A 17795-nucleotide genomic window follows, 5' to 3' on the forward strand; every position below is an offset into this window, starting at 1 on the left:
CATGGGTTGTGGATGGTTCCAATAAACCTGACTCAGTTCTCTCACTGGGGGTCCACCTTTTAACCCTACCCCAGATGTACCGCTCTGCAAATCATTCTTTAGACACCATTATGGATATACTGGATCCAGCTTCGAACCTTGCCCCGGACGTAACACATTAGGGATCCAAATCTAGGCACTGTTCCAGTTACAACGCGTGGTGAATCCACATTCTAACACTAACTCAGGCCTACCCTGGTTCATTGGATCCACCCTCAACACACGCAAAATGCAATGCATCTGTAGAATATTTTGTTGTGAGTGACTGGGTGCATTCGAGAACAGTGCCATACTACACTGTCCGACTAATTGACTGTTGTACGTAAGAATAATACTCACGAAGGACTGTCTCCATCCTACCAGCGGACATATAGCACACGAAATGGTGCAACTGGGGTGATCATGTGCCATCATCGTGGGTCTTTAAGAGTACAAAAGGAGGTGTGATAGGTGCAGCAGGATGCCTTGGTTTGTTGTTATTACTGCAGAATCTAGAAAATATTGTTACGAAATATCGGCAATATAACTTCCATCGAATATATTATGCCCTTTAGCAGGATGTATTTAAATATGCTTACTTCCCCTACAGACTCGTTTTGCGAAGAGTTTTCGCTATTTGCGGGGCTGTAGCACTGTTGAAAATAACATGGTTGAAATCGAACTTTCGCGATTGGTTCAAAATGGTTCAAATGACTCTGAGCACTATGGGACTTAACTTATGAGGTCATCAGTCTCCTAGGACTTAGAACTACTTAAACCTAACTAACCTAAAGATATCACATACGTCCATGCCCGAGGCAGGATTCGAACCTGCGACCGTAGCGGTCGTGCGGTTCCAGACTGTAGCGCCTAGAACCACTCGGCCACTCCGAACGGCTCGCGATTGGTAATGTGCGTGCATAGTCTCTATATGTATGTATGTAGAGGTGTCAGTGGCGGACTGTTCACCTATAAAACTTCCTGGTAAATTAAAACTGTGTGCCGGACCGAGACTCGAACTCGGGACCTTTGCCTTTTGGGGGAAAGTACTCTACCAACTGAGCTATCCAAGCACGACTCACGACCCGTCCCCACAGCTTCAATTCTGCCAGTACCCCGTCTCCTACCTTCCAAACTTCACAGAAGCTCTTCTACAAACCTTGCAGAACTAGCACTCCTGGAAGAAAGGATATTGCGAGGCACTGCTTAGCCACAGCCTGGGGGATGTTTCCAGAGTGAGATTTTCACTCTGCAGTGGAGTGTGCGCTGATATAAAACTTCCTGGCAGATTAAAACTGTGTGCCGGACCGAGACTCTATCTCGGGACCATTGCCTTTCGCGGGCAAGTGTTCTACCAACTGAGTTACCCAAGCACGACTCAGGCTGTGGCTAAGCCATGTCTCCACAATATCCTGTCTTCCAGGCGTGCCAGTTCTGCAAGGTTTGCAGAAGAGCTTCTGTGAAGTTTGGAAAGTAGAAGACGAGATACTGGCAGAACTGAAGTTGTGGGGACGGCTCGTGAGTCGTGCTTGGGTGGCTCAGTTGGTAGAGCACTTGCCCACGAAAGACAAAGGTCCTAAGTTCGAGTCTCGGTCCGGCACACGGTTTTAATCTGCCAGGAAGTTTCATATCAGCGCACACTCCGCTGCAAAGTGAAAATCTCATTCTGTTCGCCTATAAATTACGCTGGCGGGGATGCGCACTTTGTAGGTAAGGAGAAGGGAAACTCTCACTTTCTACGATGTTAAGTGCAGTCGACACACTGTCAACTAACGAATAACGTATTACCACGATAAAAAATACCCAAAATTTACAGGTTGTAGATGTCCTGACAGGGTTGTGGGGACGTATTAGAGCTGTAAGGTATAAACAAAACTATCGAAGCTCATCTAGTAAGCAATAAAGCATGTGTGATTCTTCAGTGTCTCCTGGCGTATTTCTTGCTCGAACAGTCCACGGGTGTACTGCTGGTCCATAGTGTCCAAGGGGCACAATATTTCGGCGATCAGACATGTCGCCATCGTCAGGTGCGCTGACGAACTGAGCTCCTGAGGGCGGGCGGCCGTCTTAAATTCCCCCCCCCCCCCCCCCCCCCCCCTTCGAAACTGGCATATACCAGATCCCGTGTCAGTGTGGGAAGACTTATATTGGATAGACATTGCGCACCATCGAAGATCGTTGCCGAGAACATCAGAGACACACTCGACTTAGGTTCCCAAACAAGTCGGCAGTCGCAGAGCACTGTTTGTCCGAAAATCACGAAATGGATTACCAACATACCAGGGTCGTGGCACAGACATCTAATTACTGGGACAGCGTCGTTACAGAGGCTATCGAAATTCGTACCAGGGACGGACTCATCAACCGAGATTGCGGCTATAACCTCAGCGGGGCATGGGGACCAGCACTGAGTCTAATTAAAAAGGCGCTCAGCAAAGAAAACGAACAGGCGACTAGGGCGGATGAGGCATTTACACCGACGCCACCACAGACGCCGAAGCCAGCGTCTCACCGACCACTGACGAGCGGGCGCGGACCGCGGAGAAAACGCCTCACAGGGGGAGGGGATTTAAGACGGCCGCCCGCCTCCTATTAATGTTTTGTTTTTGTTTTTTTTCCAAAAACCTGTAGTAACGAAATTGTCAACCATATATAACACCGCACTTGCAGGAAAAATAAATTGTATCAAATAAAAGTAAATATGTAAAAACCCTACGGCTGAAAAGGGACGCCAGCATGCCCTCAAACAGCCAGCCTTCCGGCTTCAGAGGAGGGAATGAAAAGTGCAAAAAAAAAAAAAAAGAAAGAAAGAAAAACCTCAGGAGCTCAGCGCACCTGACGATGGCGACACGTCTGATCGCCGAAATATTGTGCCCGTTGGACACTGTGGACTGGCAGTACATCTGTGGACTGTTCGAATAAAGCATATACTTATGGGAGAAAAAAATATCAGAACAGCAGCAGAAATCAACTCTGTACCCATGTCAGCTCCCTGCTACAGATCTCTACACGGTAGAGTGGAATTCAAAAGAACGTGAAGAATTGCACCAGAGTTTGAGTTTCCATCAAGTGCATCGCTACATGAGTCTGCAGACAAGCTCTCTGATGTGCCACAGCAGTACACGGATTTGTTTCCAGACTTCGAGTACCCAATTTGCATCACTCGCGGAGGCTCATCTGGGTACGAGACGAGTGTTACTATACTTTTCATGATCTTCATGTCCAAAATGCATGTGTGTAGTCCAAAGAGGGGAATTCTTACAATTTTGTAGTAGGCCGGTGTCTGGACACGCAAATATCCTCATATAAAATCAAACAAAGCATTGTAATGCCAGCAATATGAATATATACATACGGAAAACTATCGAAAAAATATGAAAAAATGACATAAAATCGGTAAAAATCGAAGTACAATTACAACAAATTGACGTGACATACGTAAAATTGATGGAAATACGACGAAATATATAAAATCGCGAAAAACTTGCAAAACTACGTAATTTGACTGAGAATACATAATATTAGAGGAAAGTAGCATGAAATGCGGGGAACTGCGGTGGGTTCCGGGTACTGGGTCACTGAAGACCGAGAAAAGCTTAAAAATTATACTCGTGTGTGCATTCAGTTTTAACCCTCCCCCTCCTTCTATAAACTACCAGGGTTTTCGTTAACACATACTTCAAAAAAGGCCATACAAGTATTACACAGAGGCGCTGTATTAAAGCAGGAGAAGCATATGTATCCCAATCCATAACTGTGTTCTCACACATGAAATCGAATATATATATTACCAAATTACGTGTGGTTCTCACAAGCAATATTATTCGTTAAGTATTAAGGAGAAAAATCTATGCGTTTATCAGACTTAAGCCATTCCCTACCGTGTTCTGCAGGAGATGCTACATATATCACCCTTAATAGTGTGAGAAGGGTGTACTCGAGAGACATAGGGCTAAGACTAAATTGCTGTATTATCCTACACATGAGAAAAAACTACTTAACATCACGCCAGGACTTCTTTGTGCAAGATTAATGCCACCAGAGCTGTGTCGATGCTACTGTAAACAGCAATAAGACTTACATCTCCTTTGGCTACTGATCGTGATGCTTACTCCCTCATAAGAAGTTGGTGCTTCTTCGTGTGCATTGTCGTGCAGCAGGGCGTGGGCAGTGATTCAATGTATCAACTATCGAAATATTCATGTCGTTTTCTCCTCGATTTATTACCTAGTGAACCATCAAAACCGTTACTTCTACTAATAATAAGCACGACTGACACGGTAAGTGTTATTGGGGGTAAGCACGTTTCCAACTTAAAGAGATGTATAAAACCCAATAATTTCCTAAGAGGCAGAACAGCAGTCGCCTGACTTCATTCTAGTTGGTTAATAAGCAGCTCGAGCGGCGGATATACACCGACGATGCCTTCCTATGACACCAGAACAGTGTAGAAGAAAATATTTTTGTCATTTTAAAGTTTGTCACCGTAGTGATTGCGGTAGAAAACTTGCAGGGTGGTTGTATGTCTGGTGTCCTGCATTAGTAATTACTTACGATTTGCCGATCTGCGTTTCCTCACATCTCGTCTGGAAACGTAGATCAGCAAATCGTAAGTAATTACTGTTTTTACAAAAAATCGCGAAGTGAACTGTTTGATAATCTAACAAAACTGTATCGTTATAGATACCACTGATGATGCCTTAGAACAGGAGAAGGCGAAACGCGTGTGGGATAAATGAAGTAACTAGCAGCAGGAAAAGGCAGTTTGATTTGCAAAACAAGTATTTATATGTTTGCTGTGGAGGGTGGCCACACAAACAAACTTGCTAGTATATCGTACTTGCAAAGTAGTGGAGGGGTGACTTAGTGATGATACAGAAAGTGGGAAGCATTCTGCTGTGTCATTGGCTTCATGGAACAATTGGTAAATGGAAATTCTTTGTGGCTAGGGCCTCCCGTCGGGTAGACCGTTCGCCTGGTGCAAGTCTTTCGAGTTGACGCCACTTCGGCGACTTGCGTGTCGATGGGGATGAAATGATGATGATAAGGACAACACAACACCCAGTCTCTGAGCGGAGAAAATCTCCGACTCAGTCGGGAATCGAACCCGGGCCGTTAGGTATAACATTCCGTCGCACTGACCACTCCGCTACCAGGGGCAGACGGAACAATTGGTAAAATTGCTAAAATTGATCGTGCTATCAATTGCGTTGCTTATTACAGTACATCGTCCCATATTGATGGTGTCTTTCACACCTCGTCCATCCATTGGTACTCTGCTGATTACCACATAATGACTGACTGACGCCACTTGGTTGGGATGGAGAGAGCCTTGGCGGAATACTGGACATCTGCTACTTGTCACTGTGGAGCACAGGATTAAATGTAGAGGTCATCACCTTCAGACAGTTGTTTGGAAGCGTTCCTCAATGCTGCAGACTCATCCTATTTCTGTATGTTATGATGACCTCCACATTTTTTTCACTAATGAGATAACAGTGCTTCTTTTTATTTCTACTACCCACACATGTTGTGAATAGCATCTTCCAGCGATGGTCAACCCTGGAACAGAAATCATGCACATGACTGTAAAATGAGGAAATAATGCTCCTCAAAACAAAACACTGAGACATCTGCTATCCTGTCACTGTGGAAGATTAGATTAACCGTATAGGTTATCACCTTTGGATAGCTGTTTTGAAATGTTCTTCAATGCTGTAAACTCTTCCAGTTTCAATTCATTGCAATGTCTTCCTCATTTTTGTCAATGAGAAACATTGCCTCAGTGTTTTATTTCTACCATTCTGTGTGCTGTGGAGGCAGCATAGTTTACACAAAGACGATATTCGGCTTTCTGTGAGAGCCAATGGATCGAAATGTGTTAATGTCAGATTAGCACCTGACACAGACTCCGAATCATGGTAGAAAAACAAAGTGTATGGTGGTGAACAAAGCTGTAGTCATACATTTCTTGGATGTGTTACAGCTGAAAAACCAATGTATTAAATTGCTTGTGAAAGAACAACAAAGTAACCCACTCTTGAGATTGGTAGTCTGTTGGATATGGTCTTTCTCCAGTACAGGTGACAAAACTTTACACAGGTCTGTGCAAGCGACTTCGACCACTGACCACTTGCTCCAATGGAGTGATACATGTGTGTGTGTAATATGCACGATGTCAACACTCAGACGGTATTTGTTTTTCGATATATCGGAAGTGAGATAGCTCTGAGCACTATGGGACTTAACATCTGAGATCATCAATCCCCTAGAACTTAGCACTGCTTAAATCTAACTAATCTAAGGACATCACACACATCCATGCCCGAGACAGGATTCGAACCTGCGACCGTAGCGGTCGAGCGGTTCCAGACTGAAGCGCCTATAACCGCTCGGCCACACTGGCCGGCTAGAAAAGAGAGATGTGGTAAAATCTTATAGGACCTTCTATTACAAGAAGTGGTATAACTGGTTAAAGTCTGATGCAGATAGTTTGCAGTTTTTTATCTACTCTAGATGTTACAAAATAACGACGGGGAGTGCTCTCAAATGTACAAAATGCTGATCTGTATCGGTATTTCATACATCTGAAATTAATGTAATGCCCTCATACACGACAATTGGTAATTTGAACACACAGAATGCTTTCAAAACTACATCAATTTTGCTCATAAAACTAGTAGAAATCAGTTATGTCTATTCTCGTGGAATCATGCCTGTTTTTATTATTATCGTCATGACAGCGCATTAAAAAAAAAGGTGTTACTGCAAGTACTTCATAATCTCTAATTATAAAGTAGACACCACTTGAATTATAGCTCGTTGTGCAACCTAGAAACGATAGTGTTGTTCCCTACATATGTGTAGACTGCGTGTAATAAGCTGTTCTGTGATGATCAAATTGCTTACGAAACTAGAATGCAACAATCTGCTGCTATTGTGAATGACTATCTGCTGGATGACAAAACCTTACACATTGGTCGCTAGAGGCGAGTTATGGAGCAAAAAATGTCAGATGTCATCTTGTTTTTGATGTATTGGGTGAATCTTACGGGGTTCTCTAATAGGTGATGTTACAGGGTTATTACAAATGATTGAAGCGATTTCACAGCTCTACAATAACTTTATTATTTGAGATATTTTCACAATGCTTTGCACACACATACAAAAACTCAAAAAGTTTTTTTAGTCATTCACAAATGTTCGATATGTGCCCCTTTAGTGATTTGGCAGACATCAAGCCGATAATCAAGTTCCTCCCACACTCGGCGCAGCATGTCCCCATCAATGAGTTCAAAAGCATCGTTGATGCGAGCTCGCAGTTCTGGCACGTTTCTTGGTAGAGGAGGTTTAAACACTGAATCTTTCACATAACCCCACAGAAAGAAATCGCATGGGGTTAAGTCGGAAGAGCGTGGAGGCCATGACATGAATTGCTGACCATGATCTCCAACACGACCGATCCATCGGTTTTCCAATCTCCTGTTTAAGAAATGCCGAACATCATGATGGAAGTGCGGTGGAGCACCATCCTGTTGAAAGATGAGGTCGGCGCTGTCGGTCTCCAGTTGTGGCATGAGCCAATTTTCCAGCATTTCCAGATACACGTGTCCTGTAACGTTTTTTTCGCAGAAGAAAAAGGGGCCGTAAACTTTAAACCATGAGATTGCACAAAACACGTTAACTTTTGGTGAATTGTGAATTTGCTGCACGAATGCGTGAGGATTCTCTACCACCCAGATTCGCACATTGTGTCTGTTCACTTCACCATTAAGAAAAAATGTTGCTTCATCACTGAAAACAAGTTTCGGACTGAACGCATCCTCTTCCATGAGCTGTTGCAACCGCGCCGAAAATTCAAAGCGTTTGAATTTGTCATCGGGTGTCAGGGCTTGTAGCAATTGTAAACGGTAAGGCTTCTGCTTTAGCCTTTACCGTAAGATTTTCCAAACCGTCGGCTGTGGTACGTTTAGCTCTCTGCTTGCTTTATTCGTCTACTTCCGCGGGCTACGTGTGAAACTTGCCTGCACGCGTTCAACCGTTTCTTCGCTCACTGCAGGCCGACCCGTTGATTTCCCCTTACAGAGGCATCCAGAAGCTTTAAACTGCGCATACCATCACCGAATGGAGTTAGCAGTTGGTGGATCTTTGTTGAGCTTCGTCCTGAAGTGTCATTGCACTGTTATGACTGACTGATGTGAGTGCATTTCAAGCACGACATATGCTTTCTCGGCTCCTGTCGCCATTTTGTCTCACTGCGCTCTCGAGCGCTCTGGCGGCAGAAACCTGAAGTGCGGCTTCAGCCGAACAAAACTTTATGAGTTTTTCTACGTATCTGTAGTGTGTCGTGACCATATGTCAATGAATGGAGCTACAGTGAATTTATGAAATCGCTTCAATCATTTGTTATAGCCCTGTAGGAAGTTCTATTACAAGACAGGCTCTCACGATTTTTTTTTTCGTGCATGCCAGCATGATATAGCATTGCACTGGTAAAATGGGACTTGTCGTAGTGTATAAAAAAAAAACAATGTCCTCTTGAATTATAGCTTGTTGTTGTCAAATGATCGTGTTTTTTCTGACATGTGAGCAAATGGCGTGAAACAGGCTGTTCCGAGATGTTATTTCACATGTCTGAATTGTCTGTAATACACATGTGCATGACAATTTATTTACTGATACTGATTTGAAAGTGAGGGACGCTCTCAAGTCATGTAATTTGTCCATCAAGAAATTGCTTAATATAGATGTTTTTTCTTCAGAGTTTAAATTCTAGCTTTTTCTTTACTCCAGTGGCAGTTTCGAAATAATAAGGACATTCTGCATGATTGGCAGTTTTTGCAGCAACTTTGTTGGATATCGCAAAACAACAGAGAGAGAGAGGCGTGAATTGCATTCTGTAGTCAAACGTAAAAACTGAACAGAATTTGCTCATAAAACTAAATGAAAATGGACTGTGTCTATTTTCATGGAAACAGGACATTTATTAACGTCACCAGTGTGTTTTCCTTATAGTACGTGCATTGACGTTAAATAAAAGTGTTCTCCATCACAGAACGGGGAGTGCTTGCAGAGGCGTGTTTAACTAACAAGTGAGTTGTACTTGGGTTTTCCGTCATTTATCTCACTTTTTTCTGTAGGCATTATGATGGCCTTTTTTGTTAGCGAAGATCCGCCGCCTCGACCACAAAGCCACGTGCTCCACTGGGGAGGCTGCTGCAACTGCAGCTGGTCAAAGATTCTGCTCCCAGATACGGCAGGGGCTGCAGCCAGCAAAGGTGGTTGCAGCTGACTTTGAAAAAGCGTGTATCCCCCACCATAGGTGGAGGGAGAGGGAGGGATGAGGGGAGGTAAGAGTAGCTCCAATTTCACTAGTTCCTGACTCCACACTGAGGGAACGCATGTTCAACTGCTGCCCCTCTCTCCTGGTGCAATCTTTTGGGACGACGATTTTCCCCAGTCCCCAGTACATGTGTTGGATTATGACCCATTGATTATGAGTGCTGGCTTTTTAACGACAATTTCGATGTGTAATTAGAACAGTGAAGCATTTTCCATCACTTGTGGTAGCATGTGTTGACTTCGATTATCTGGGTTACAGGATGATTGTCGAGCAATGCAAGGGGAGGCACCTGTAGCGAAATCTAACACCAAAAGGCGATAGATACAGTCCTCTGTTGTACGGTTGCTGGTAACACACTCATTTAACCGCTCTCTGTCCAACACCAGCGTCTCATCAGTTGAACATAATTCCCGCCAACAAAAATAAAGATAGTACCTCCCTTGCAGCCTTTTCCTGTCAGCTTGTAGGTGAAGGATAGGGTTTGAGCCGGACGGAGTGGCCGTGCGGTTCTAGGCGCTGCAGTAGGTTCAATTAGTTCTAAGTTCTAGGCGACTGATGACCTCAGAAGTTAAGTCGCATAGTGCTCAGGGCCATTTGAACCATTTTTTGATAGAGTTTGAGAACATCTGCCACCAGTTTCAAGTGATATTGAGAAATTTTTTCCAGCGGGATAATACCAGTTCTATGGCAACGTAAATTTTTGAGCTGTATTGTGATTTTAGGAGCTCCTTGTGTAGCGGTACGTATGTACACTGGTGTCCAAAATTAAAGCAACAAACTGTTATTACCACATCCTGTGTTTAATTCATGATATAATCATACAAACTGTCAACAGATATCCGTACGATCGTGTTCTGCATGGAAAATAGCATTCCGGTTAATGGACAACCACGCCAGCAATGTTGTCAGGGCACCTATGAAGCGGGATAGTGTTTGCAGTGTAGTCCCACATCCACAATCGCCGTGTACGCAGTTACAGACAGTGCAAATTCCACAAAGAAGAAGCCTACAGACTCCATAGGAAGAATGGAAGCAGGAGACATGCAAAGTGATGTGGCCCTATGGCTTAATGTGAATCGTTCTGTTGTTTCTTGGATAAGGCGACAGTTTATGGAGATGGAAACTGCATTCCGGAGACTAGGACAGGGCCGACCACGTGTGACGTAAGAAAGAGTGGACCGTTATTTGGCTGCAAGGGCACAACGATACTGCCATACTACTGCACTGCAACTGGCACCTGACCTCGCAGCATCCCCTGGACGTGTTGTATCGGGGCAAATGGTGTACAGAAGGCTTCAGCAGAGGGTCCTTAATTGTTGGATACCTGCTGTGTATTTACCTCTGACGTGTCTTCACAGAAGTGAACGTCTAGAGTGGAGCCTTCAACGTGCCACCTGGATTGTCGAACGGTGGGCAGATGTCCTTTTCACAGATAAGTCCTGATTTGGCCTGAAGAGTGATTCTCGACGGATTCGCATCTGGAGGGCACATGGAACACGATTTCGGGATCCAAGCATTGTGAAAAGAGACCAATATCAAAGGGGATTCTTAATGGTGCGGGCAGGGATGAATTTGACCACTCGAACGACTCTTCATGAAATTGGATGGATGAATCAGCAAGATTTAACTGCTGTTAGGTACCATGAGGAGATCGTGGGATCTCACGCGCAGTTGTTGCGACGTGCTGTTGGCCCAGACTTCGTATTGATGGACGATAATGCTTCACCTCATAGAGCACAGATGGTTGGTGTTCTCTTGGAAATGGAAGATATTGCACTCATAGTGTGGCCTGCTTGAGCTCCCGATTTGAATCCCACAGAGCATTTCTGGGATACATTATGGAGATGGATTGCATCACATCAGCATCCACCAAGCACTCTACAAGATTTGTGAGCAACTCTGCACAAAGAATGGGCATTATCGCCTAAACATGAGATTGATGACATCATTCCCAGCACGTCCCGACGTTGTCAGGCCTATATTGGTGCCAGAGGTGGCTACATTAACGAGTTGTCAGAATGTGTGTGCAAATCTATTAAGTTGGAAAAAAACAAAGAACATTTTTGTCTACCATTATGCATGTTGCAGCTGATTACATTCTGTACTTTTTACAGTGTTTCTGCTTTGCTGTGTGGGTGTTATGATGACGAGTTGCGCAATGGATTGATCTGACAAGTACCCTTTGGCTCCTGCAAGAAGCAATTTCCACTTCACGCTACTACAGAAGTCAGACAGGCGCTCCTAACGTACCAAAACGAAATGCCTGAAAAACTTTCAACAATAAATATCTTCTGGAGTCTTCGGCTTTAAGGAAAAGACACAAAAATATTCTATTTTCTTAGATAACTAGTGGGGTACTTGGGTAGTGGAGTATTGCTAGTTAGTTTAAGAAAACGAACAGACAATATTATTTATTGCAAAATTTAAGAAAAATCAGATGAAACTTTTATTTATAAACTGATACACAAATTTCCAGGTTCTTTTCAGAATAGGAGGTACCCCTTACGGATAGGAATCCTGTTAATGACATTTATATACAAAGTGTGGGAAAGCTGTTTTATCCCTTTTCTTTAAGAATGTTATTAACTCGGTAGAATGGCTGAGAGCCACGCCTACTCAAATTGAATAATTATCCGATTGAATTTTTCTAAGTACAGTCGAGGCTGTTGCGTGAGAAATGTAATGGGGTGACGTGAATGAAGTATGTTATTTCTAATGGAGCAAAGATGGGGCTCGCCTACGCTGTAGCGCACAACACTGTGAGCTGCGACGACTGCTGCCTGCTTCGTTTGCCACTGAAAAATAACAAAACTGTCTCTTTCTATCTGGATTGACCTTCGCCAACGCCTTGATGAAGTCAAGGATTTCTGTCTGCCCCTAGTCTAACTGTTGGCGTGGTACACCGGTCAGATAACCAGTCCACCGCGATGCCACTCAATGTTTGCTCGCAGGCTCTACCTAATACTCTCTCTGTGTTCACACGTTAAGTGATGCGGCCAACACAGTGAACAAAAGCTTAATCGTGAGGACTCAATATAGAGTATCACTCCGATTCACTAGTGACAGAGGTGCTCTCTCAGTGCAGTACTGAGTAGAGATTTTGTTCCTCGCTCTCTGCATACACGCACGAGCGCACTCGCTCCCGCTACGTGTTCCCACTGCAAGGGCGTCACCGGAACTACTCCTCTCCACACAAAAAGCAAAAGGGTATATCATCCGCTGTCTTTCCCTCACTCCTCCAGCGCATTGCATCAGAAACAGTTCGCCAATCAGCGTTATTCTTACAAACGTGAGAATGGCTAAGCCGACCAATCCGGAAATATATAGCATCTGCGTTAGGCATTTACTGTCCACAAGTGGACTAATGGACTGAAATTGTGCACTAGGTCCATCAAAAAATGTGTATACTGCGGCTCTCCCAAACAATACAACGGGTTTTGCTTTTAAGGTGAACACGCAGGCCATTATCCCTTTTCTCTGGCAAAAACTGTTTTGGTCTTCGGGCGGTCGGCCGGACGGCGCACCTGCATTCTAACCCACCCTCCTACAGACTTTCCGGCGGGCTGGTTGCTTCTGCCAAACAAAAACTCTTGTGGCCGTCGTGTCTTGAATGTTTGTGTACGCCAGCCTCGACTTTTTAATCTCAGTGCGCACACGCGATTTATTTATTAGATTTACATATCGATTACATGGAAATATGTAAAATTGACTCTACCCTATCGAGTTTGGGCTCGAATGAAACGTCTTGATACGCAGAATACGATGGTGAGGTCGGAATATGTAAGAAATGAAGGTCAGGAGACCACGCAACCTTACAGTATTTATATTGTTTTTCGTCAAAATAAACGCAACTTTGCAAAATTTCAGTTTGTTGCTTTAGTGTTGGACACAAGTGTAGTTGTGTCATTGGAACCAATCTTTATGATTAATTATATAATTTCGACCGATCTTTATTTCAGTTTCCCAACCAAAGTAAAGAAACTACATTAACCTAACCTTCTTCTCCTGCATCTGGACAGTTTCCATATGTTTGGGGAGGAGGGGGGGGTTGCACCTGGCTTTCTCTCCAGAAGGACTGGGGTACGAATCCCAGAAAGGGCACCGCAATTTTTAATTTCCCATATGGAGGGTAGGGGGGAGGGACCTCATCACATCCCTGGGACAAAGAAATTGCCACCAAAATTTGAAATTCCCGCCAAAGTTCGAAATTCCTGCCAGCAGGTTAGTTGGGGAAAGGGGGAGGACGTTGTGACCCACAAGCCGGCTGGGAAAAGCACATGACATCATGAGAGATGGAATTGGGGTGGAGGTAATTAATTGATCAATTTAATTAAATTGCATATCAATTTGATATCAAAATTGGGTGGTGCCACCCTTACCCCACTACTTGTTGCCCCATCATGCTGTCATGTTAGTGGCCGGTAGAAGTCCAGAGACAACCCAATCTGTGCAACACAGTGAAACTGTGCTCCTGTCAAGCTGACTGCAGCTGTCAACACGAATCTGACCCGATCTTAGCCGCAGCCTGTGCGTCTGAACTGCTTATTATCCGTATTTCACTTTCCAGACAAATATTTTCAGAAAAGACCTCATAAGTCTTACATTTATACGAGATGTTAACAAACTGCCACTCGTGACGCAGGTCTTATCAGTAGCTTGGACGACAATGTGGCCACTGTTGCGGACAGTGTGCGCTGAGGTCTGCGAAGCCACCTTTAACAGAATGAGAGGGAGGAAAGCCACCTAGGATGCTTAGCGCAGGTGATTATGGGATCGAGAGGAGAAGCTGCGATTCATGGGAAGTTAACAATAGAGCACACACTTTAGGCTTCAATTGGAGAACAATATATTTTCCCGATGGTTTAGCCTTATCTGGAGAGGTGTCTTCCAGTGGCTGTATATCTTTGCAAATCAATGAGCACACCCTACCACCCTACATGTCAGGCCTTATTAGCAAGTCCCGGTTTCTGAGCTCTAGTCTGCTCTGCTTGCGACTCGTTCTGACAATACACAGTCAAATACCTTAATCACAATTGGAGACAAGTGCGAGAGAGCACTTGTTCCTCTTTATATTATGACAGACAGAAAATGTTAACTGTTACTCACTGCGATTCACGCTGCAGGTGACTTGTTCATACTATGTGACCACCTCACCTCGTATGTAGTTCTGGCCTGGAAACCCGTTTCCTGTTGTCCATCGCGAGACCGCCATTACGTTGTCTTAACATCGCTACTTAATAAGGTTCCTTTTTCGTAGCATCCACGATAGTTCTTCCATTAATAAAACTTGACAGCCTCGACAAATTCCTCTCTTTCAGAACTGCTTTGCGTGCCGTACCCTGCTGCATTTTATATTTTTTTTCTACTTCGCTTATCATTAGTTATTTTCCTACCCAAATAGCAAAACAACGTTTAGTGTGTAATTTCCTAATCCTAATTCCCTCATCATCACCGGGTTTAATTTGACTACATTCCATTACCCTTGTTTTACTTTCGATGTAGTTCATCTGACAACATCTTTTGAATACACTAACCATTCCTTTCGTCAGCGCCTCCAAGTCCGTCGCTGTCTCTGACGTAATTACGTCACCTGCAAACCTTATCTGATTGTTGTTGTTGTGGTCTTCAGTCCTGAGACTGGTCTGATGCAGCTCTCCATGCTACTCTATCCTGTGCAATCTTCTTCATCTCCCAGTACCTATTGTAACCTACATCCTTCTGACGATCCCTTCATCTAGTCAAGTTGTGCCACAAACACCTCTTCTCCCCAATTCTATTCAATACCTCCTCATTAGTTATGTAATATACCCATCTATTCGTCAGCATTCTTCTGTAGCACCACATTGCGAAAGCTTCTATTCTCTTCTTGTCCAAACTATTTATCGTCCACGTTTCACTTCCATACATGGCTATATTCCATATAAACACTTTCAGAAACGACTTCCTGACACTTAAATCTATCCTCGATGTTAACAGATTTCTCTTCTTCAGGAACGCTTTCCTTGCCATTGCCAGTCTACATTTTCTGTCTTCTCTACTTCGACCGTCATCAGTTATTTTGCTCAACAAATAGCAAAACTCCTTTACTACTTTAAGTTTCTCATTTCCTAATCTAATTCCCTCAGCATCGCCCGACTTAATTCGACTACATTCCATTATCCTCGTTTTGCTTTTGATGACGGTCATCTTATATCCTCCTTTCAAGACACTGTCCATCCCATTCAACTGTCTTCCAAGTCGTTTGCTGTCTCTGACAGAATTACAATGTCATCGGCGAACCTCAAAGTTTTTATTTCTTCTCCATGGATTTTAATACCTACTCCGAATTTTTCTTTTGTTTTCTTTACTGCTTGCTCAATATACAGATTGAATAACATCGGGGAGAGGCTACAGCCCTGTCTCACCCCCTTCCCAACCACTGCTTCCCTTTCATGTCCCTCGACTATTATAACTGCCATCTGGTTTCTGTACAAATTGTAAATAGCCTTTCGTCCCTGTATTTTACCCCTGCCACCTTCAGAATTTGAAAGAGAGTATTCCAGTCAGTATTGTCAAAAGCTTTCTCTAAGTCTACAAATGCTAGAAACGTAGGTTTGCCTTTCCTTAATCTTTCTTCTAAGATAAGTCGCAAGGTCAGTATTGCCTCACGTGTTCCAATATTTCTACGTAATCCAAACTGATCTTCCCCGAGTTCGGCTTCTACCAGTTTTTCCATTCGTCTGTAAAGAATTCGTGTTAGTATTTTGCAGCTATGACTTATTAAACTGATAGGTCGGTAATTTTCATATCTGTCAACACCTGCCTTCTTTGGGATTGGAATTATTATATCCATCTTGAAGTCAGAGGGTATTTCGCCTGTCTCATACATCTTGCTCACTAGATGGTAGAGTTTTGTCAGGACTGGCTCTCCCAAGGCTGTCAGTAGTTCTAATGGAATGTTGTCTACTCCCGGGGCCTTGTTTCGACTCAGGTCTTTCAGTACTCTGTCAAACTCTTCACGCAGTATCATATCTCCCATTTCATCTTCATCTACATCCTCTTCCATTTCCATAATATTTTCCTCCAGTACATGGCCTTGTATAAACCCTCTATATATTCCTTCCACCTTCCTGCTTTCCCTTCTTTGCTTAGAACTGGGTTTCCATCTGAGCTCTTGATATTCATACAGGTGGTTCTCTTTTCTCCAAAGGTCTCTTTTATTTTCCTGTAGGCAGTACCTATCATGGAAACTTTAACAGGTTTAGTGAGTACACGAGCGACTGTTGCGGTCTCTGTTATCTGGTTTGACATTTCTTCGCTGATTGTTTGGGGGGCAGCGGCTCCACTTTGGTTTGTTCTCTGTGTGGCTGACTCTACTGCATACTCTACAGCAAGTGTCTTTGAAAAAAGTGAATCTGGGCAGAGACACAGAGCTATAATGATATTCCTTATAAGTCCAACTACTTTCCTAGATTTCAGTCCCGAATTATCCGAGCTGGTAGATCTGCTTTTCCTTATTCGTCTGAGATAATGCCCAGAAAATATTAGCAGGTTTCTGGGAATCAAATCAGCGAAATTTGAACTAAAATTGTCCCAAAATCACAATCCATTGATATAAATTGACTCTAATTCGTTTTTACAGCAGTATCGCGTCTTAAAACAGAATTAGAGACGGAAATTACTTTTTTTCCTGTCGCTGGTCTCTCTCTCTCTGTCTGTCTGTCTCTCTCTCCCCCCCCCCTCTCTCTCTCTCTCTCTTTCTCTCTGGTTCGTGCAGAGCTGTCTCATTAGAACCGGAACAGCAATACCGACCGAAGATATTTAAATATTTTCTCTGGTGAACGAAGATTAGCTTTAGCTGAAGCATTTACTTTGTGGTTTGTTTCCGAAAAAGGCAATGGATCTCAGTTTGATGACCTGGAGGCTAACACCCAAACCTCCAGATGTCAGACACTCAGGTCGGTACCAAACGTTGTGTGTCGATAGAGTATCAGCCAAAACACCAATTTGGGTTGTGCTGTGTGCTGTCGTCCGGTAGAACACACGTAAACGGTGATTAAAAGTAACACCAGAACTGCGGATTACAGGGAACATGCATCTGTGAGGTGTAAACGACAAGATACCTGGTAAGTCACTCGTTAGAGTGTCAGATAATCGCAATGAAGTCCCGATTCGAAAACCACTGAAGGCGATTTTTTTAACTGTTTACGCATGAAATTGCTATATGGGAGAACATTTTCTGACTTGTAAAAGGACGTTTCGAAGTTTGTAGAAATGTTCTTTCGGCAGTCTGCTTTCGCTTCGTTAGCTGAAAGTAGTAAACCTATAGAGTACATTTGTATAGACTGGTGTGGTGTTATCTATTCAAATGTACGCTATAGATTTACTACTTTCAACTTATGAAGCGAAAGCAGACTGCCAAAAGAACATTGCTACAAACTCCAAAACGTCCTTT

Source organism: Schistocerca serialis, chromosome 1, assembly GCF_023864345.2.
Source record: "Schistocerca serialis cubense isolate TAMUIC-IGC-003099 chromosome 1, iqSchSeri2.2, whole genome shotgun sequence".
Classification (NCBI taxonomy): Eukaryota; Metazoa; Arthropoda; class Insecta; order Orthoptera; family Acrididae; genus Schistocerca; species Schistocerca serialis.